Source organism: Periplaneta americana, chromosome 6 (genome assembly GCF_040183065.1).
Source record: "Periplaneta americana isolate PAMFEO1 chromosome 6, P.americana_PAMFEO1_priV1, whole genome shotgun sequence".
Classification (NCBI taxonomy): Eukaryota; Metazoa; Arthropoda; class Insecta; order Blattodea; family Blattidae; genus Periplaneta; species Periplaneta americana.
In genome coordinates, this window is record NC_091122.1 from 140,868,578 (window position 1) to 140,889,666 (window position 21,089).

A 21,089-nucleotide genomic window follows, 5' to 3' on the forward strand; every position below is an offset into this window, starting at 1 on the left:
CTTCTGGTCTCATGAAGTTTAGCAATAAAAAATTCACATGCAGTAGAACAAAGTGTGAAGCCATAGCGACAAACATTTTAGCACCTTGGTCAGATGAAGAACTGAGAAAAAGAACTAGATGAGGCTTATTATGTTTCATTATCTATTGATACATCCAATCATTATAACATTAAGTTACTTCCCTTTATGGTTAGGTTATATAACGCATTATACAAGGAATTAATCCATTTTGTAAGTGTGTCAGGTGAAACATCCAGTATTATTCCAACAGAAGTGCTGGAAGTAATGCAGAAATATAATCTACATGTGTGGCATTATCTGCTGATAATACAAATAGTAACTTTGGTGGCCTAAAAAGAAAAAAAAGGGACAAAATGTGTATAAGCCTACTTTCCTTCAACAGGTGGCCCGGGTTCGAATCCCGGTCAGGGCAAGTTATCTGGTTGAGGTTTTTTCCGGGGTTTTCCCTCAACCCAATACGAGCAAATGCTAGGTAACTTTCGGTGCTGGACCCCGGACTCACTTCACTGGCATTATCACCTTCATTTCATTCAGATGCTAAATAACCAGATATGTTGATACAGCGTCGTAAAATAACCCAATAAAAAAAAATACTTCCCTTCAATCTTATTTAGGCAAATCCATCTTGTGTGTTGGATGGGTAGCACACATCGTCTATAATAGTATTCATACAGCAGTGAATTTACAGCAATTTGATGTAGAGAGTATGGTATCAAAAGTATTCAGTTATTTTCATATTTACACAGTCAGGATAAAGAGACTAAAGGAATTTTGCAACTTTCAGGACTATACTAAGATTGTAGGACTGTTTCTATCAGGTGGCTGACTCTTATGCCTGCTATCAATAGGATATTAAATATGTATTCTGTTCTAAAATCATTTTTCTTATCCCAGCAAAACTGCCCACTGATCAGCGACTCTGAAGAAAATGTTTAAAGATCCATGCACTGAGTTGTGATTACATTTTGTCTATGCGAACTTAATTCTGTTTCATGAAACAATAAAGATGTTGGAAGTTGATGAAAGGAATGTAGTTGAGTTAGCACAGATTATGAATGATCTTAGAATGAAACTACAGAACCATAAGGAGGAGAAGTTTGTGTCTGCCATAGTAAAGCCTATGCTAAACCAACTTGAAGAGGAAGGACTCATAAAAAATAACTTCTACATGATTTCTGATGCTTTTTTCAGCTCTGCAATTTCCTATTTGAATGCTTGGTGCGAACACATTGATAATTTGGGCACCTGCAAATGTCTGCTCCTCACAGTTACTAGGGAGAGATGAAATTGAAACAGCTGTAGAGTTTCCTCAAGAAAAGTGTAACAATCTCACACTTAACAATGACAAACTTTTTGATGAGATAACATATCTGCGAAAGTTTGTAAGTAGTTCAAAAAATGAGGAATTTTGTGACAAACCAACGGGTAAAAAGTGGTATGATGTTTTCAACATAAAAAAAAATCCATTCCATTTGAAAATCTTCTCAAAATGTATTAATCATGTGTCTTCCAGGCAGTAAATCATCAGTTGAAAGACTTTTCTCCACAATGAACTCAATCTGGACTGATGAAAAGTCAAGAATGAAAGTTGAAACTATTAAGCTTTGTTACAAGTGAAAACAAACATTAATTTCTCAAGTGAAGAACTTAATGTGAAGCTATATGGGAATGAACAGATCCTTAAAAAAAAAAAAAAAAAAGTTAAGATACTCTACAAAATTAGTGTGCAAAGTTCTATCATTGCATCTACTGTTACATGTATTTTCTGCAACATTTCAATTGAGAGTGACTAGGTAAACATTTGTGGTTTTTCTTGAAATGGCTGATGTCCCTTGCTGGACCATAAAAAAATCTGGTCAGCCTAAGTTAGAATTCTATAGTTGTTAGTGAATGTGAACGTAATAGGTTTTTGAGCATTATTTTAAAAGCCCAGTGAATTGTTGGTTGGTTTCTAATGTTGAGTCACGTCTATCAATGAAGTTATTAGCAATGTAGCTTTCCAATATTTGCATATGTTGTTTTCTTCTGCTGTGAGGGCTCTGCAAGATATGATGTGTTGATCATCCCTGATATCTTCTTGGTGACGTAACAGTGACTCATTTTCCTGGTGTCCTATTTATTTTATTTGTTGTATACACAGGACATAGGTGCCTAACTGTTTATCTTGAGATATTAAATATATGTGTTTGTCAGGTGTGTACTCAGCAAGCGATAAAATGCAGTATCTCAAAGAGCAAGGAATATACACTTTACTGGCATATAAGCTGGATCATATTCTTTGAAATCTGAGCATTAGAAACCATACAACCATTACAACAACATTTGTTATTATAATACAATATATTATTTTTGTGCAGCTTGGAAAAGTGTGACTACAAACTTGTTAATATTTGATATAGGAGAAGCAGGTCGAGTTCCTAGGAAGAGCAAGTTATTTTGTAGGAGGTGCAAATATTTTAGTGTTCTTACATGTAAGCCGAAAACTATTAGCTATGCTATAAAACAAGCATATTATTATTATTATTATTATTATTATTATTGATTTGTATTCTTATTTTATACTTTACATTAGGTATAATTATTATTTACTGTGTTTAAATATTTACAAAATACCTAAAAAGAAAATATTTAATATTTTACACTCTTCACACTACCAGTAAACCACCAAATGCCTTTAAAACTCTCTCCACGTTCAAAGTTTGTGTGTCATCTTTCAAGTGTTAGAAACAGTAGGTCTGTCATCTGTTAGTGTGATATGAAAAGTCTGTGCATACTGTTAATTGATATGAGCGTCGAAAATGTTGATTCACATATTGCAATGCTGCATCCAAATGTTTCTACTGATGCAAACAGTTCATGTGTTTCCTTAAAAGCATCATGATATGCAATGAGAACTCCAAGTTTATCTTCTTCGGGTCTGAAGACATAAATTTCTTGGCCACTTGAAAAGTGACTATTACATATTGATGTGATTTTGCTTTTGTAACAGGATTGAAGTTAATAGTTTATGTGACTGGTACATTGCATCGAATTTCCAAGAGATTTGTGAAAATCTTAAATATTGCTGACATTATAAAACGAAATTGAAAATCACTTATCCAATTTTTCCAGACTGTTCAGTATTTTTATGTCAAATTCCTCCACACTCAGGCATTATTCACTATCAGAAAATCGCTTATTCTCATGGGATATGATGTCTAAAATTTCATAAAATACATCCTTTAACTGCTGTGTTTGTTGAAGCTGCGCATTTGAGTGTAAATTGGCAATCCACACTTTGTCTTCTCTTTGACCCACCATCTTCAGATCCTTTTGGAAGAGGCAGAAGTTCTTGACACTTGATTCAAATTCTGAATATTTCCTCAGAGAATACAATGACGACTTAACACACTGTACAAGTTCTATAGCATTGAGTAAACCAGTTTTTCGGTTCTGCAAGACAGCATCAGCTGGATGCAGAAGTCCCAAGAGTCCTTTGCACAAAACAAGACAAACGAAATTTGAGGCCACTATTGGAGTTTTTATTTCTTTACTATTGGCAGTGTCTTCATCATTGTGGTTACTCTTCTTTACGCATTCAACACCCTTATAGTGTACCAGTTATGTCTAGATGACCAAACCATCGCTGTTCCAAAATAAGGAATATCGTATTCCCTGCACATACTGTAAAGCCGCTACTTTTCCACGATGGAAAAACTCGTGCAGCATAATTTATTGGTGAAAAAACTGCCGAATAACGTGTTATTTCAGATACAGTCCTCACAACAACCAAATAGAATTGATGGTTGTAGCAGTGTACATATGGTATATTTCTATTTAATGTTTTCTGTATGTGAATAGATACACCTCCTGAGTTCCTGCTCATGACACTGTCACCAACATAAAATTGACTGAGAAGATTAGATGTATCCAGTCCATTCTCTTCCAGAGATTTGAGATTTTAGTGTTGCTTCCGTGAAAGTCTCAACATCTAGTTTCTTTGTTGTTATCACATATTGTAAAGCAATTACAATGTTCTTCTTGGTTATTTCTAATCTCTTGTTTCATCTTCCATAAACACAAACCAGGCAGCACACTGAGCAAGGGTTTCATCTTTTTTCAAAATGTTTGGCAAAAAACCTCATTCAGTTGCTTTCTCAATTATACCAGGGTCAGTCAAATGAAAACGAGAAATCGGCTGCCAACAATTAGGTTACGCGTCACCATGGGGGAAAGTTTTGGAGTTGATACTACTGATTGAGAGCTGTATTGTCCGAGGTTGGCTAACCTGCATGTGCAGCAGCAAGACAAAGATGACGTTCACAGTAATGGAAGCGTCCAAGTTCTCTCAGTGTATTGTGGTGCAGTTTCTAGGTGCCAAAGGTGTTTCACCAATTGAAATTCATCGCCGCATGAAGAAGGTGTACGTGGACGACTGCACATCGGTACTCGAGTGTATTAGTGGACAAAGTGATACCAAGAAAGGCGAACATCACTGGAGGACAAACCGTGCCTTGGCCAGTCCCACACAGTCATCACGGAAGAAAATGTTGCAGCAGACAATCTCATCTGGGCAGATCGGAGGTGTACAGTGGACGAAGTGACGAACCTGAATATCAGTCATGGATCTGCATACTCAATAATCCACGACTGATTGAAGTACCTTAAAGTGTGCACAAAGTGGGTGCCAAAATGTCTCACAGGTGAGCAGAAATAACACCAAATGGGACTGAGTTTGCAATATCTCATGCGTTATGAATACGGGGAGACTTTCTTGGAACATATTGTGACAGTGGATGAAACATGGTGCAAGCACTATGAACCGCAGAGCAAGCGACACAGCATGCAGTGGAAGCACGACACATCACCATGGCCAGAAAAGTTCGGAAATATCACAACCACAGGCAAGGTGATGCTCATGCTGTTTTTTGACTCAGAGAGTCCATTACTCTGCCATTTCATGGAGAGAGGAGAATCTGTCACCTCCACTCAATATTCCGAATTGACAATTAATATTAGAGGAGAAAAATTTGCTCCGGCGCCGGGGATCAAACCCAGGTCCTTGGCTCTACGTACCAAGCGCTCTGACCACTGAGCTACGCCGAATTCAATCCACAGCACCGGATCGAATTCCTCTCCTTCACTGTTTCCCTTTGTGGCCTTACTCCAAGTTAGGCATATATGTTGATGTTTATGTCCAATGTCAACTGCCATTATACTAGGAGCGCACTCAGCTGAGTGACTTGTTTGGCCGGGATTCCGCAATTATATACACTGCTAGCTGTGAGAATATTATGGATTTATTAATTTGTCCTACAGAATAATATCTGTAATATTGACAATTAATATCAGAGGAGAAAAATTTGCTCCGGTGCCCCCCCCCCCTAGTATAATGGCAATTGACATTGGACATAAAATGTCAACATATATGCCTAACTTGGAGTAAGGCCACAAAGGGAATCATTGAAGGAGAGGAATTCGACCCGGTGCTGTGGATTGAATTTGGCATAGCTCAGTGGTCAGAGCGCTTGGTACGTAGAACCAAGGACCCAGGTTTGATCCCCAGTGCCAGAGCGAATTTTTCTCCTCTAATATTAATTGTCAATATTACAGATATTATTTTGTAGGACAAATTAATAAATCCATAATATTCCGAATTGAATCGTGCCGTCAAAAACGAGCAACCTGGATGTTTGCGTGAAGGTGTCATTTTGTTACACGAGAATGCACAACCACACACAACTCGGCACACCATGGACACCATTCAGGACCTGTGCTGGAAGGTGCTCGAACATCCCCCTTACAGCCCAAACTTGTCACCTTGAACTTCCAGATTTTCGGTAAGCTCAAAAGTGACCTGGAAGGGCGCCAGTTTGCGACGGATGGTGACGTGATTGAGGCAGTGCAGCAGTGGTGCCACCAGCAGCCAAAAGACTTTTATGAACAACGTATCAAAAATTGGGTGAGTAGGTGGGATAAGTGCCTAAACACTGGTAGAGATTATTTTGAGAAATAAAATTTCTCTGTGGAGAAAAAAATTATTTCTCGTTTTCATTTGACTGACCCTCGTATAATTGCCCAATAGAGCAAGTTCATTGACTACCAAAAACTACTGTCTACGAAGAAGTCCACGGAACTGCCGACAATGGCAGTAACAGACGAATTGACATAATCACCATTAGTGAATCCCTGTCTCAGGGTATGATAATCGACCCCACCATCAGGTTTGAAATGTATAAAGGACAACCTAAAGACGTACATGAGGAGAAATGAGCAATCTACGTTCCAACCATCCCATATTATAAAGACAAATACCAACTTCACGATATCAGTGTTACGGGATTGATGTTGGAGCAAGAGGAACGATACCTAACTTCTCTTCTCAATTCTGTAAGACCCTAGAACTGCACAAATCTTTTTTTAATGAACTGGCCCTCCTCATAATTAGAGAGTCAGTCAAACTTTTACGGAACCATCTATATGGACTCTAATTCAATGTACTGAAAAAACTGCGCACCATTATCATTTTTCTTTTTCTTATTAGCTTTCATTGCTTCTTTACTTCTAACTTTTTTTATTCTGTAAACCGCCATTGTTTGTTTGTTTGTTTGTTTGTGTACTTATTTACCATTTTTTTACTCTGTTATCCTTCATCATCTATTTGTTCTTGTATTGTTTTGTATGCTTCGTCTAATGGCAGCCTCTAATTTGAGGAAGCTCTAGTAAATAAATAAATATTACTACATATTAAGCACTGCAGAAGGACTCGGACAATCTGGTCCATCATTTTCCTAAGCCCCTCGTCTCTTCTGATACTTAAGGACGTTGTAACAACTTTTATTTTAGGGTACTTTGCTTATACTAATAATGTTAATAGTGGTGGATACTACTTGCCACCTAGCAGCAAAATAATTTTTTTCAGTGCTGATTGAGCAGGCAGTATAAGCAGCTATAAGATGCGATCCAGCAGGCAGTGGTCTGTACAGGCATCTGTGAGAGGTATGTCTGAATTGAATGAGTGCCCATACATGCTCGGCCTTACCTCGTACACTTATAGTTCACCTGTGGCTAACAGGAAAGACAGGATTCAGCACGAATCGGAGTCATGTGGTTATAATGGTCTAGTCATGACCATCTTGACAATCGCCTAATATAATTACATATTCAAAGTTCTAAAAAAGCAAAGGAATTGCTATATTAAGCCCATGTTAAATGTGCATTTATATATAAACTTGTTCAATGTCGGCCATGTTATGACTAAGAATGTGACGTAGCACCATAGCCTGTCTTTCTCGTTAGCCACGTAGTTCACCAAGAAGACGTAAGGGTATTTTCCATAGAGAAATGTGATCACTCGAGAAATACTATTCTTCATTTCTAAGTGATTCCAAGCGCCATTTTTAAGTAGTATTATGTATAGTTGTCCTGTTATAAGTATTATTAAAACTTACTTGATTTTCAATGAAAAATATTTACTCATTTCTATAAATTCTGAGGGAAATGCATGAGAATAGTTCCTTAAATCTGAACTTTCATAGCTAGCCACCATTTCCCTAAAGAAAACAGCAAAACGTAACAATGAAATCTCGACCAGACGCTCGCAGTATTGTTTGTTTCTATGCTTACTTTTTCTGCTGCTTAATTTGGAAAGAGCTACAGTAGAAAAATTTCAAGCAATCCTAAAAGTCTGATGACTTATCTCAAGGCAAAAAGCCTTGATACTTTTTGCCCGTACATTTATGTTTGCATAGTTAGCATGTATGGGGCCGTAACAGGCAGAAGTATTGGATTTAATAGCATAAAATCCTTAAATTAGAGGCACTTATTTAATGCACTAGAGCAGTGATGTCAAAGAAAGAGCGCATAACGGACGTTCGATTCCTTCCCGTGCTTAAGTGCTGGAGTGGGATGCCGTAAACACAGATAAGAGCAAGACACAGGGGCGGACAAAGTGAATTATTTTCGCACGCCTAGACTTGAACTGAGCAGTATATACCGCACGCACTGGAGATAAGCGAGCGTTGGGCGTCACTTTACTCCTGTGTTTATGAAAACTTGTGATAAAGCTAGCCCAGCTATGCGCTATTAGATGAAACATCGCATGTTTTGTCTCCTGGCCTTGCTTGTCTCTGCTAGGTCCCGTCTCACAGTCAGCTGGTTAGTTCACGCGCGTACTATTTATTTTCTTTACTTGATATTTTCAATACTTTCTTTTCAACGGTGCACTAGTAAAAAATATGTTTATTTGTACTTTCAATGCGGAATCTAACCATATAATTTAAAAATATTTTTTCGTGGGCAAAGGCGTCTTAATGAAGAAAAATCTAAATTCCTCTATTTCCATAAAAAGTAAGAAAAACTGTTTACATGTCAATATAAACTTTAATTTCTCAGCATCAAAATAAACCATGATTTTGATCATTGGGTGAAAGGGTTTCGGAGCCACAACAGTTTAAAGTTGCTAATTTTGTGAAAATACGATAAATTAAAATATTTTTAATTTAAACACTATTAAGTTCTGATGCCTCAAACTTTGCACAAAGCATTGTATCACAGTTGTCAACGGACAGAAAAAGTTTCATTGTATTTAAAAAATGCAAGGTCAATTTTCTCTATATTTCTGTCGATTTGAGATGGAATAGCCCATACATTAAATTTGAACACTATTTATTTAGGCCTACAGGCTGTCTTCAATTGAATACCTCTTTAATAACTGTACTTTATTTTTTTTTTATGTAGCCCTATACATCTGTCAATTCAGTTTACGTATTTGGAAATTAGAAGTTTATCACATTAGTATATACACTGAACTTTTGTAAACTTTGTGTTTACAGCACATGTTTATGAATCATTTGTTTTTAACTTGTTGTTTGTATTTCTTTATGTTGGTGTGCTTGTAATTGGGGATAACTCCCTGTAAGGACCCTCAATAAAGAAATAATAAATTAATTGATACATAGTAAATAATCTAGATATTTGCACTTACGGTAGTCTGTAATGTATGTAATAATTTTAATCGTTCTTCCCCCTCGATATATCTGTATGTTTGTTCGTGGTATGTTGAATAATGTCGCTGTATGCTGCTTTTCTTATTAATCGTATGTTTACCACATATTAAGCACTGTATATCTCCTTCCTGTTCCTTGCATAGGAACTCTAGTGCCCATTCGACCTGGAACTTGTTATACGATCTCTTCGCTGGTGCATGATTAATGCCAACTGTACATTGTACAACCCTCACTGCAGCTCGTATTCGTAGCTGGCGCGCTCTGCGTGCTCCAGTAGCGCAAGCGTTCTCGTAGCGCATATACGCTCTGATTGACATCACTGCACTAGAGTTATGAAATCTTAATTCAGAAACACAACTTAAAAATAAAAATAAAATTAAACTAAACCCATAACAATATTTAATTACATAGGAGCACTTCAAACCATACAAAGAAGTTATGCATAACTCATTCTATGAAACCATAAAAAATGTACACCATAATCTATCTATTTCAATATACAAGAAGAAAGAAAATCAGAAAGATATTTTGGCTGTTTGCAGATGATCAGTCAAGGAATCTTTATTTAAAAAAGGAAATTCCACTGTATCTTTCCCACTGCTGCTTAAGTTACTCTAAAATTTGGAACAATATCTTAAAAGTACGTAAAATATGTTGGTATAGTGAAGCTTGTTTAAAGCGAAATCACAAGGGTCTGAATTCATTTTCAAAATTGGACAAGTTTCTGCATTACATAAAATTACGTTAAGTCTTAAAAAAAATTGTTAATAACATACAGTATAAGATTACTACATAGGTAGTTGTATACGAGCATAGCTCAGTAACATTGGATGATGTATGTAGGTAAGACACATTATTACATTACACATCACTAAACTAAATATTTACATACTTAAAATCTTTGAGTGGGGCATACTGTAAAGTTTGAACTGACATTTTTCCACGAATTGGAAACTTATTTCCCCTCCCCTTTCTCTGCCTCTTATCTATTAGCTATTGACACAATGAAACTCAGCACTCCCAGTGATTGCGTAGTAAAACAACAATTTGTTATTTCTTGGTTTCCTAATCTCTCATGCGAATTTCTGAGAAAACCCATTAGAGTCGTGGCCAGCGTCACTATCAAAAGGAATATCATTGACAACTTTCCTAACTCCCGTTTCTCTTAATAAAATATCGGAGTAGACACTATACTTTGCTGTACTTTGTTCTCTGTTTTCTTACGATATGAAACTACTTATGAGAACTCACTGACACGGAGTCTAAAACCAAATGGCAAAAGAAAGAGAGTACCAAAATTCAGTACATCAGTTTTTAATATAATATACATTTTTTCTCGCCTTGTGTAAGTAGTTTCTGATAAAGACCTGAAATGTTACTGTTTCAGTGTTGGGGAGATTCCGCAATAAACAAAACAAAACTATAATGTTTAGTCTATCTTTCAGGACTAGAGGAATTGCTTGCATTACAGAAGTTTTACTGTACATATCAAAAGTTTATAAAAACTGTGGGAAACAATCAAATCATTAAATACTGTTGGTTGATGTCATTTGATATACACATATACTCTTTATTCACCATTGAGTTCCCGCACAGGAATATACAACTGACTATATATCGAGTGAATTAAATGGAGAGGTATCAAAATCAAAATTTGTATTTGCAGAATGGAAATAGTTGCAGTGATGGAAACATCATTTTAAATTTTAAGGGAGGGGTGTTCAGCAGGCAGCTCTTTTTCCTCGTGCTGTACACCATTCAAACTGTTACATGTCAAGGCAAATTGTTTCGAATATCAGATACTACCAGTAGTCCTGATTGCCATACAGATCGTTCACAATTTGTACATCTACATTTGAAACCAGGATATGATGAAGCCTACAATTTAACAAATTGAAACATGAACTTTTTCGTTTAAGCATATCAATAAAAGAAGGGAGGCAGGTATTTACTGCAATTCAAGCGAAATATACATAGCACTGACTCAATTTTTCATAAAAAGGCTATGTGTTTTATTTTATTCAAAGTGCATCAACATGCAATAATTTAACATTTCGCGAAATTATTTTTAATGTAATGCAAATTAAAAAGAAAATATTTCAATATAATGTCTATAATTATTGCTAATCTTCTGTAGTAGTAGTAGTAGTAGTAGTAGTAGTGGTAGTGGTAGTGATAGTGGTGGTGGTGGTGGTGGCGGCGGTAGCGGTGGCAGCAGCAGCAGTACAACGCACTAGATCAACGTTTCTCAAACTTTTTTGAAGTGGGGACCACTTTTTTAAGTCAGAACAGTTCCGCGGACCACCTTACTCTTGTTGCCTTCGAAAGCAAACTTTTAATTTTTGTAGCATATTTTAATATCAGTATACTTATATTTTAAAATAGAATTAATTAAGAAAAATTAAATTAAATTAATTTTATATTAGTATTAACTACTGTAATTAAGCTAATGTTAATAGAAGAAAATTCATCTTTGTTTCTTTAATAATTCAAGGCTATCAGAGTTTGGATAATCTTTAGCTTATTAACAAAAGAAAATAAATATTAATACACACATTAATGAGATGGATTAGCCTGCCGATTCTTGCACAGTTGTTATATATTTGGATATATGCTGGTAAGCTTAAGTTGGAGATTGTCACATACAGTACATCGAGTCGATTTCGGTAGCCTACTTTGTTTTTATTAGAGTTAGTGATGAAAACCCTTTCTCACACAGATACGTAGTAGCAAACTGAATTATAATCTCTGAAGCACCATTGTATACTTCACTATATTCTCTTTTCACTTTGATGAGGTCCAGAAATTAACCATACCTTCCGCTTCGAATTTCATTTTAAGTCCAGTGTCATTCGAAAGTTCAATTATCTGTTCTCTTTCACTCAAAGAAATTTTGTTAGTTTCAATATCGCAATGAAAGTGATCATAACTCATGAAAATTCGCCGTATTTACTTGGAAAATAAGTTTCAAATTGTGACCTCAGAGTTGTATTATTGGTGTACGACATACAGTACGTGACCATTTCAATGTGCAGACTGGGTGTCGGCAAAACTATTAAGAAAGTCATACATACATGAAAAGGTTCGGTCCTCTGTTATGAATTTGGGTGGTCCCTGGCTGGGTTACGGGCATGGCGCCAGATGTGCAGGGGAAACGCCACATTCATAGTGCTTTAAATCCCTCTTTTGTTGTTGAGAGTAGAGTGGGAAGTCAGTAGACTGATAGGGTAATAAATTTCATAAAAATGTCAGTACTGTGGGAGAAAGTGAAAGACGATTGTCATGTGCCATTTCCAAACTCTGAGATTTTCAGCTATAGAGTGATACGCAATTTGTTTGAATTTTATTTTTTCTTCTGTCTTTTTTGAAGGACCACAAGGGCAGACCTCGAGGACCACAGGTGGTCCGCGGACCATAGTTTGAGAAATGCTGCATTAGATGATGTGTCAGAGGAAGAACAATTATTGTTTGTATGCATCTGAAGTGTGACTAATCCCCATTTCAGTTTGGTTGATAGGCTTTCCCCTCTACTCACACTCTTTACCATCCGTGAAGGGGAAGATGCTACTGTCTATCTTACTAACGTTCGACTAATTGACTTTGAACATAGTGAAAATTCTTATTATTGAAAACGTTTAACAGTAATCTATATTTCGAAAATATATACTAAGCGTTTGTATTTCATTTTATTGTTGTTTATATCAACTGGCACATTAAAAAGCTACTGACAGCAGAAGATAAATATGTTTTCTTCACCGCTAGTTGCTACTCTAAGCATACACACTGGGACAATCTGCACTGTGTCGCTCCCCCAAGACTTCATAATACAAACTAACATTCCTTAATTTAATTAATTATTAGTTGAAAATATTGTAAGAACAATATACTGAAACAAGTAATTGTCAAACATCTGTGTCATGTATTTTATATCCACTTATGTACTTTATTTAATATTTTATTTTCTTGTGTGTACAACTTGGGGGGTGTAGGTATAAGAGGTAACAGCTACCGCTCTGTTACCGACGGACTCAGGGCACGTAGAAGGGGAAAGAAATGCCTTCGCATCCTCTCAACTTGTATGAAATGTCGTTTAGTGTAATATGTAGCTAGTCAGCGATGTATAGCCTACAATGGAGGAGGAAAGGAACTGGCCATCCTATCTCATTATCTCCTGGCCTAGTTGCCTCATAAGTGGTGCCGTCTTGGTATCACTTGTGAAGCTCACACCTGTCTTGACTAAACAAAAATTATTGCTAAATAAATTAATTTCTTCTCGTTTTACAAGTAACCACAGTCATTCTTGTTTATTAATAAAGATACTAAATAAAAACGAATATAGTAATAAAGCTTGTTGGAATACATAATTCCTGTTAATTTTCTCCTTACATTCACTTACTTTCTAACACAATAGAAATAGCTGGAATCACAGTCTTGGAGATGTTATAAATCAGAATCAATCTCAAAATATGATTACAGATGTCCTTTTTGAATAATTTCAAGGGAAAAATTGTTCCAGGGCCGGGTATCGATCCTGGGACCTCTAGTTGAACGTACCAGCGCTCTGCCAAATGAGCTACCCGGGAACTCCACCCGACACCGTCTCAGATTTGATAACTGATCTGCTTTACAGGGAGCTTTACCTGAAAGACTAGATTTGCATAATATATACGTCACTGTGTACGTTAACAGAAAACCACAATTCCAAGTCACACAGAGATTGTGTGCACTCGATGTGGGTCTCTGGCGTTTCGTCAGCCCACGCGAGTTGTGTGGATATAAAAGGGAAAAGTTGAGACGAAATTATTCAAATCTGCTTTACAGGGAGCTTTACCTGAAAGACTAAATTTGCATGATGTCCTTTTTTATTCCAATAACCACAATTTTGAAACAGATGACAACGGAAGACAAAGTGTGATGTGATGCCTATCATTAGAAATGGTTGTTGTTGTTTAGTCAACTGTCCAAAGACAGGTTTGAACCTCTTAAGTGACACCAATAAGACATCACTCATGAGAAAACTAAGCCAGTTCCATTCCCTTAGAAATAGTTAAGGATCGTATTTTTTGGTGATAGTCATACGCGCCAAATTTTCCACAAGTACTTTCATTATTACATCTGCCCTTCTAGATATCTAAAATATCATGTTTGAGGAGGGGAGGGAAAGCGAAATTTGGATCATTGTGCGAAATGTCAATAACCACGAAATATATCCTTTCTAGCGCAAAAACTACAGAATATACAAATATGCATCTAAATTTTATTCATTATTGTTAAAAAAGTGTTTGTGACTTTTGTTTCAATTAATGTCAATTGCTTGGTAATGTCAATATATCTGCATTGTCTCTATGGATATTATGTACACTCACACTTTTACTATCTCTATGACTATCGAAAAAAGATGGATTTCTGTAGTCTGTTATGCATTAGACTTAGAGTATGGTCTGTCAACTCATGGTAAGAATGCTAGAGGGCACGTGTAGTACGGTACTGGGCAGCACTCAGGACAGTCGAGCAACCAAAAGTAACAAGAGATAAGGTCCTTCTTTAACATTTCTGACCAATGAATGTACAATACCACTGCCTTCCCTTCATTATAAACGTCACTTTGCAAGTGTGCACATACATGTAGTGTTCTTTTTTTTTAGGCTAAGTATTGTGTTACTTATTCGTTGTTACTTTGCTAGTTGTAATATTTATACTGTATTATATTTTCGGCAATTCAGTGTTACACGCTATAAGCCTACAGAGTGTGCAAATACTTGTTTAAGCCCGTCTAAAAAAGACTCAAATGAACAGCTTTGAGTAGCTCAGAAAAATATTATGATATTAAATACATACGAGTATAAAGCAGAACAGAATTTAAATCCAACCGCACCGATTTCGGACATCACAAATAAAACTGCATATTCCAAGAGAATATGCAAAACTTCTATTTACCGAATGATTCGTGAGTACAATATAATTAATTGCACAAAAGCGTCAAAAAAGAAAAAGCTGCATGTGAAGGCTGTGGATACAGCTGATGAGTTTGACAAAAATGCTATCTGAACAAAAATTCACCACTGAAATAATATGACATGTATAGTCGCTAAAGATACATTGTTAACACAGCAATACAACTACTTTGGACCAGTAGCGGCCGGTGATCAAAATCCTTGGTGAGGCCAGATGCAACTAGTTTAAGTGCCTCCGATAGGAAATGTTTGTTTATGATATTAATTATTATTATATTATTAATATCATTATTACTGTATTATTATTGTTATTATTATTATTATTGTTATTATTACTATTATTATTATTGTTATTATTATTACTATTATTAGTCTATTCTTATTACTATCGATGAAAAATAATAATTTCACTCACCAAATAAGCTGTTATGCTCTGAGTTTCAGTGATTGTTTCAGTGTGATGAAGCATCCCATATTATGTGTTGAAATTCCCCTTTCTTTCTTTTCTTTTTATTTTTTTTTCTTTGACAGCAACAAACAAGGCCAAGAGAAGTTTATTTTGCATCACATTACCACATAATCATTTATGTTGCCCATACCAGGATGCAATAGAAACTCGCGTTTTAAGATTATGTGTCAGAAAAATTATCAGCGATGTCATAGGTATCTCGGTAGTCTCTCTCTTTATTTAAAAATTCCTTTCTTTTAGTATTATTTTTTCTCGAAAAAGGACACTCTAACAATGAATTAACTGCACCAGCATTATTTCTCTCATTTGTTTCTGTTTATATTTTCCCAAAATACATAACAACATTGGCCCAGATTCACTACTGTACTACGAAGTACAATAGTAGAACACCCTCGCTTATATCATAAATTGAGACACAAGGAGAGAGAATCGAGTGGGTTTCTGCCTGCCAAAGAGCTGGAATTTTGTTATTTATGGCCTAGTTAGCAAGACAAGTCACCACTGCTATTCCCACCCCACTCTACCCTTGAGGCCGGCTCATGGATGGGATGAGTGAAACCTGACCAGGCCAGACGAATTGTGCCTCAGCTACAACATTTTAAGCGTAAACTCAAAGCCCGCGAAAGGACATGAAATGCATTAAGCCAGACCCCGGCATGAACGATTCTGGCATCAGGAACAAATTTTACTGCAAAACAGGTCTATATACATCACAAGCCAGACCCGGCACGAGCAATCCTGGCCTCAGGAACAAATTTTACTGCAAAACAGGTCTATATACATCACAAGCCAGACCCGGCACGAGCGATCCCGGCCTCAGGAACAAATTTTACTGCAAAACAGGCCTATATACATCAAAGTTTTCAAATGCTTCTACAACGATATATGCTTCATTCAAATAACTAATACATTATATAAAAACACAAAATTTGATTTCAGTTAAGCCAAGTGACTGAGGCCGGGCCTCACTTGCCTCAGTCAATCAGCCACCACTGCTTTGGACGTGGGCGGATATCAGAAGGGGGGGCCCAATGGAAATTTTTAAAGGGAGCCCATGCTTTCTCAATTAAGCTACTGCTTCAATGCCTGAACACACTGAATACAATAGGCATGTAGATGTCATAAGAGCACTTCTATATGATATCCTTTTCTGAACTGGTAACTTCCTTAAGATTTTTTAAAGAGAATGCTGTAGAGTCCTCTTCACTTCTTCCAGTTTAGCTTTCGTTAAAACTGATGGATGGCCTTTGACTCCTCTTATCTGCAATAGATTCACTTCTTTAAGATGCTGTAGAAGCCTGTTTGTCCACATCTGTGGAGTAATGGTAGCGCATCTGACCACGAAACCAGGTGACCAGGTTCGAATCCTGGTCGGAATAAGTTACCTGGTTGAGGTTTTTTCCGGAGTTTTCCCTCAACCCAATTTGAGCAAATGCTAGGTAACTTTTGGTGCTGGACCTCGGACTCATTTCACCGGCATTATCACCTTCGTCTCATTCAGATGCTAAATAACCTAAGATGTTGATACAGCATCGTAAAATAACCTACTTAAAAAAAAAGAACCCAGTTGTTGTGAAATTGTCAGGAGTTGACTCTATTTATAAATCTCGGTTGTTCATCGTAAGATTATTTAAGTCAAAGACAGGGTCCAAAAATCTCACAGTGTCTATACGCACATGCAGACACAGGCCAGGATGTGAATGTAGTTCACAGAGATTATAAAAGTGTCACACTATGTCTTCTGGGTACAGACTTTGAATTTATTCAAGTAATATATATCTGAACCAAGACATTAACAACTCTTACATTTTTCCTTTTATTTTTTTCAGAAGGTGATATGTCAAGAAGTTTATTTGATAATGCTCATCAATATATTACAAGAGAAGGTAGATGGAGAGCTCGTACTGAATACACTGGAACCACGCAGATGAAATACACAACATGCCTTAATTATGCAGTCGCAGGAGTCGATGCTATGAGGGTCATTCCGAAAGTAATACTGCCTATTTATTTTCACGGAAACTACAACAGTTATAAAGAGCACAATAACACAATTAAATAGAGCAAGATTTCAGCTACACAGTTATTTCTCCATATAGCCACCACCATACATTGTATATTTTTGCCAGCAATGAACGAGAGCATGTATGCAGTGCTCATAAAAATTTGAACCACCAGAGACAAGCCTCTTTTTTTACAGTTGCGAGGACAGCATCTTTGTTTATAAAATGTGGCCCACGTAGTCTATCTTTCATAGGCTCAAAGTGATGGAAGTTTGAAGGCGCTAAATCCTGACTATATGATGGATGTGGTAGGACAGTTCAGCCAAATTTTGCAATGTGCTGGGTGGTCACGAAACTGGTATGGGGCCTGGCCTTACAGTGTTTCAAGTGAAAGATTTTCTTCTCTGGCCTGACTCTGGAAATTCAGACTTTCAATTTAGCCACCGTCAGCTTGTAGCATTCAGAATTCACAGTTTCTCCAGGCTCAGGGCATCCAAAACAATCACACCCCGCCTATACAAAAGAACTGTCAGTTTCGTCACTGTTAAAACACACTACCCAGGGCCTTACTCTGCTCGCATCCGCTGTGTTTTTGTTCTGTTTCTTACGCACCTCTATGTCAGATCCCATTTTAGCAGACTGTCTGCTGCCACTATTTGTCGCACGACAACCAAACTACCAGGACATTAGCGTGAGGGTTCAACCATTACTACAATGCCATAGATTTGAAATTTGGAAAGTGTGAAGGCTAATTTCTATTTAAATGGGCAATCCATAACTTTAGTTTATTTTCAAATGTATTAACAACACTTACCATACCTGAAATATAATGATCTTTCTCCTTGCAATTCGAGATTTAATTTTGAGGTGATATCTGCCAAGAATGCTAAATCTATTAGCCATGATATATCAAGTTCGTGATAACAGTGCCCGGGAGATGATTTAAAAAAGTCTCTTATCTCCTCCCGCAGACAGCAGAACCGTTCCAGTGTTTTCACCCTACTAAACCACCTTACGTGTGCATGAAGAATTACATCACCATACTTAGCATCTGATATATTCAAATTATTTCTGAACAATCGATGATGAGTAAAAGATGATCTGATGTAATTCACCACATGAGTTACAACTTTCATGACATGATCAAACTTCAGAACCTTTGCAGATAAAACTTCCTGGTGGATAATACAATGATAAGAAAGAAATTTCGGAAATGATTCATCCTTACAAAAAGAGATAGAAATCCATTATTTATACCAGTCATAGATGGCGTCCCATCTGTTGCTATAGCAACAAGCTTTGAAAGTGGCAAGTTACTGTCTTTGACATACAGTTGAACCCCGATTATCCGTCACCCTATTAACCGATCAGCGGATTATCCGACTGTCTTTCTCTCATTCTTTTCTTTCTTTCTTTGCTGTGGAAAAAGTACAGTAGCCTATATGATACTATACCTTATATTAGTACCTATTCTTTTCTAGATTCTGTTATTATAAGCCTTTATCCTTACATATTACTACTCCCGGCAATAGGAACAGTTATCAATAGGCCTACTTGAAAGTGTTTTGCCCAAATTGTAAAATAGTCACTACCTGCTTTCAAAGAAATGGTCCCAAGAACTTCTGCAAAATTTATAGCAAGTCCTTATTCTATTGTTCCAGTGGCCATGCTTAATAATTTCTATGCAAAATATCTTCCACGGATGTCAGAAGTGTTTTTTCTAAGTATCGAAATAAAAATACAAATAATTGATCTGTTTGGGAAAAGAGAAACTGCGGCACATCTCGCATCAGAATACGAGATTAGTGTTACAAATATCCGCGATTTAATTAAAAACAAGGATAAAATGTATAAAGTCTGTAAATCTACAACAGGAAACCTCTACTATTCCTATCTTTCCGCAAAGAATTAATGCAAGGAAATTACTTGGCCCTTATAAACCCATTGTTGACAACCGGACTTAGAGTGAATTTTTTATTAACTATATAGCATGTTAAACACAACACCACGGAGGAAATTATGAGGCTGTGTTGTCCACTTAATTTATGAAAATATTTTATAGTACAGATTATCCAATTTCTTCGATTAACCATCCAGTCCACCCCCTGATTACCATGGATAATAGAGGTTTTACTGTACTTAAGGACCACATTAAATGTGTCTTCTCCCCTGGTATTTCATGAAGAGGTAATAGTTTGACAAACGCTTCCTTTACTGTTAAATCATAGAAAAAAAAAAAATTGTCAGCAATGTCAGACATATCAGTACTTTCATCAAACTGGAGTGAAAAATATTCACACGATTGCAAATCCTGATGTAAATGAGATTCCAAATTATTAGAAATCTGTTCAACCCGCCTAACAACAGTTTGGTGAGACAACTGAAGTCCTTTGATGGAAGACATAAGTGCAGATTTATCTTTGTGACAATCGAACAGAGATTCGATGGCATTTATCATTGCTTCTTTTACTACTTCCCTATCACTGAAAGTTTTTATTTTCCTTTTAGCTAAGACGTAGCAGAATTTATAAGAAGTTATTGTCACATTATGGGTTTGCTGAACAGGCCTTGTAGTCACATTACAGGTTTGCTGAACAGGTCTCGTAAACACACATTGTTAATTTAGATTTTAGGTCTTTCACTTTGTTTTCTTAGTTCAAAATTCACGGGAAATTCACTGTTAAAGATTTTGTGATTAGCCAAAAAATGTTGCTCTACATTACTTTTTTTAAGGAACAGACATACTAGCATTACATAATAAACACACAGGTTTTTCTTTGCTTTCAATAGAACTATACTGGTTCTCCCATTCACTGTTAAAGCTATAATTTCTTTGTCTTTTAGCCATATTAAGAAGAGTGATGTTTAAAATATTACTTATTAATAACTGAACAATTTAAACAGTAATAAAAACACTGATAACACATTAAATATTCGATTTATCCCAACACAAAACAATAATATTGAATTAGCAATCACAATGTACTTCACAAACTCACAAGTAATACTGAATGTTCGGCTGGGAGCAAGGAATTTGGAAATCAAAACTGTTTTCCGATAGTTATAGATCTTTTGTTTATTGTTTGCAACACTGCTTTGTTGGGACTAAAAAGCTTTGAGGAAATGTGCACATTGAGTTTTCCATTGTCGTCTTGGCAAATCTCTGTTATGGTAGAAAGTTTATGGCACTGCAATAATGTGAATGTCAAGAAATAAATGGAATAAAAATACTGCTGGAACAAATTTCCTGGGCTTGAGATTGGCACTTTTAAGATGAAATATATATCGGTATCATACAAATAAATAAACCATGTATTGTGGGTCCCTATCACCACGGCATGGCACATCCTCAGGTTGCGGATCGAGGAGAGAGCCTCCAGATATGGAGGGTAGCTGTGAGTATATTGAATAAGCAGTCGCGGACAGCCGATGAGGGGTGGTCCTCCAGCTTGGGGGTTGGGCAAAGGACTAACAACCCATCACCGTAAAAAACAGCTTGTTACGAATCCTTCAAATAAGAAATCTGAAAGTTAGAATTTATAAAGCACTTATATTACTGGTTGTTGTTTATGGTTGTGAAACTTGGACTCTCACTTTGAGAGAGGAACATAGGTTAAGGGTGTTTGAGAATAAGGTTCTAAGGAAAATATTTGGG

The 21,089-nt window shown here is 36.5% G+C and overlaps 1 protein-coding gene and 1 long non-coding RNA gene across 2 annotated transcripts in view; both read left to right on the top strand.

Moving 5' to 3' along the window:
* The window catches only part of LOC138701826 (uncharacterized), a 58,731-nt gene that overhangs the window by 15,036 nt on the left and 22,606 nt on the right, over positions 1 to 21,089 (top strand). The window lies entirely within an intron of this gene.
* LOC138701827 (uncharacterized) lies at positions 1,971 to 20,665 on the top strand. The gene is made up of 3 exons (XR_011332699.1): positions 1,971 to 2,492; positions 6,923 to 6,999; positions 17,261 to 20,665. It is a non-coding gene; the product is annotated as an uncharacterized lncRNA (long non-coding RNA).